Here is a 3106-nt window from a genome sequence, read left to right as displayed (position 1 = left end):
CGGCTGCCCTGTAGGTGGGGTTGGCTGTCCTTGAAGGAGCCCATTCAGAGTGACAAGCCTGTAGTCAGGGTGCATGTCACGAGCTGTGGAGCCCTTTGTCACCTGGAGCAGCTGGACCTCTCTGTAGGCAGGGCTTAGGTGCCTGCACTCCTGCTGGCTGCTGCTTTAGGCAGCAAACAGGAATGTCCCCTCCCTGCCCCTTGTCCCCAGGGCAGGTTGAGGAATTGCTCTGCTTGAAGGGGTGGCTGAATGTTTGCTATGGCTTTCTCCTGGCAGGCCCGTCCCACGGTTGGGGTTGAGGTGTCTGGGTGGGCTCCTGAAGAGCAGGTGTTCTCCAGGCAGCGTGACCAGCCCATAAGTGGGGTGTCAGTCAGCGTCCCCTGCTTTAGGGGTGTTTGATGCTCATGCTGAGCACTGAGGGGCACCAGCCTGTCGGCAGGGCTCCGTGTGTCCCCCATGCTTCAAGACACCCCTGTAAGCAGGCGGGTGTTTTGTGTCCCCGCCTTTCAGAGGTGTGGGTCCAAGGAGTGTGGATCAGGCAGCGCTCTCTCTGGGGCGCGGGCTCTAGTGGCCCTCTGCCATTGTGCTCCACTGCCTGGCTGTTGAGAGTTGTTCCTGCTGCTGTGGGGGCTGAAGGCTGAGCTCAGGATCCCCCTGGGTGTTGCCCTGCCTGGCATCAGGGTGCAGATCTCGGAGGCGCTAGGCCTGCCTGGCAGCCTGCTTGGCCGAGCAGCCCATAGGTGGGGTGCAGCTTAGAGCGAGCGCCCCTGACTGGGAGTGAAGCAGCCTTGTTTGCTGCTGGGTGCCAGGGCCACGCTGTCAGTGGGGGCCTAGCTGAGCCTGGAGACCCTGGCATCGTGCTGTGAGGGCAGTGGATTGAGGCCCATGTAAACAGAGGAGAAGCCTCTGGCACCACTGCTTGCCCAGCCCAGCTCCACATGCCCAGACCTTCAGTCTCAGCTCCTGCGGGTCCTGCACAGCGCAAGCTTCAATCAAGATGCCGGGATGCCTCCCGCACCAGGGGCAGGGAACTCGGCCGCAGCAGATTTGGTGAGTTTTGCCGGAGATGCCTCAGAATTGGGAGGTAAGTGGGATGGGCATCCTTGGGTCACTGCTTCTGTAGTGGAAGGCCAGGGTACGGGTGGATTGTTTTTTGTGTGTCTTGAGAGGCATCCCTCTCTTCATGATCTGCAGCAGAGCTCTGCCTGCGTTTCTTGTCTGCTAAATTTGGGAATTTCCTATCCATCTGTGAAATCGTGTGCAAATTCCTGCATTTCAGCTCTTCAGCATCAAGAACTTTTTTTTAATGTGCTTTTTTGTACTTGCTTGTGTTTAAGGGCCACATTTCTGAACTCTGCCTGAAGAAGTTTCCCCTGTGCAGTTATGTTGCTGCACTGGCTTTAGGGAACTGGGCATCTCATTCTAAGGGAGAGTTTGGCAAATTTCTGGATCAGACTTCCAGGCCCTGTGCTGGCTTGAGTTAACAATGTCCTGAAATTCCTGGTTCTTATTTCAGCTTAAATTTCTCTCTTTCTTTCTGCATTGGAAGTTAAAAGGATGCTTGTGAACCAGTAGATGTTTCCCACCAGCCCTGTGCTGGCTTGAGTTAACAATGTCCTGAAATTCCTGGTTCTTATTTCAGCTTAAATTTCTCTCTTTCTTTCTGCATTGGAAGTTAAAAGGATACTTGTGAAGCAGTAGATGTTTCCCACCAATACATATACCAGACATTACAGTTAACATTAAAATACTGGAAAATGGCCTCTGTAACCCCCCTTTTTCCAAGGAGAACACTCATTCTTCAGCAAATGGCAAGATAATTTGTAACTTAGTAACTTTCAAACCTAACTCTTCTTTAGTTCATGCCATCAGAACTGCACTTCACTTTTGATTTTAACTTTGCCCCAACTATTGTCTTTTTTTGACTGCTGTAGGGTTAGGGTGTCTTTGTTTCTAGGTAGTGCTGTTTGTCTTCTCGGGAGTATTTTGGAAGTTGTCAATTAGCCGTTTTTTTCTAGTGAAGCATTACTTTGGAATTTTTGGGGCAGGAATTTGCTGGCAGTGGAGTTTTGCTGTAGGAGTGGTGGGTTTCATTGGGTTTTTTGATAGCTTATCTTTGAGATGCAGTATGGAAAGTAGGATGGTCTTATAATGTGAATGGGTGAAAACTAGGCAATTTTGTAGATGACTGTTAGGTGCAGCATAGGGGGCAAAGTTGAGATTGAATGTATGGTGCAACTGGACTGGCGTGGAAAGTTAATAGGGGTGAGTTTTTGAAAGTCACTGAGACACTTAACACCTTACTGGCTACATCAGCCCCTTTTCTTCTGCCTAAGTGGGCTGGGAAGGGCCATGTGTAACTGAAGTGTTCCCAGGCACCACAGTGGACCTCACCAAGCTTGAATTTCCATAAATTCATAAAGGTGCAACAACTGTAGAAAATCCAGTCGTGAGCTATAACATCTCTTATAGAAATTGCAAATTTGACCAGAGCTCACTGGGATAAACATGCTACTTGTTTATTTCACAAACTGTCACAAGGTTTAATTTCACTAGAAGGTATTGTGAATTGCGAAATAAAATTATTTCATTCTTGTTACGTCATTTCAAATTCAGGGAGAAGATGGAGCTTGTCTTAAGTTTTACAGGTGTGTGACATTTTTTCTTGTAAAACTATAGTGAAAGTGGAATAAAAACCTCCTTTTCATGACCTCTGCAACTATCTTATTGCAATCCTTTACCTTCTAACATACTTTCTGTAACAGAGGCTTTAACTTCAGAAAGTTTCCTTCTGGTCTTTGCATAAGTCATAATAAATCAAATGTGTGGGTTTTTCTTTATTTTGATATTAAACTTTAATTAGTAGGGAGAGAGGAGGGGGGTTGAAAGTGGGAGAAGGGAAGAGGTGCACAAGGGTGGTGCCCTGTTTGGAATGGGTACAGTGAGCAGGGGAGGACTGGGGAGGGCAGGGCAAAGCAGGGGCTTTCTCTGGGAGCGGGGCTCCAGCTGCCAAGGGCAGTGGTATCCTGAGGGGAGGCTGTCAGAGGGGGGTTACCATCCACCCAGAACCATGGCACCATGGGTGGCAGGTGTGTATTATTCCTTG

Source organism: Fulmarus glacialis, unplaced genomic scaffold (assembly GCF_000690835.1).
Source record: "Fulmarus glacialis isolate BGI_N327 unplaced genomic scaffold, ASM69083v1 scaffold15062, whole genome shotgun sequence".
Taxonomy (NCBI): domain Eukaryota; kingdom Metazoa; phylum Chordata; class Aves; order Procellariiformes; family Procellariidae; genus Fulmarus; species Fulmarus glacialis.
This window is presented reverse-complemented; position numbering follows the sequence as displayed.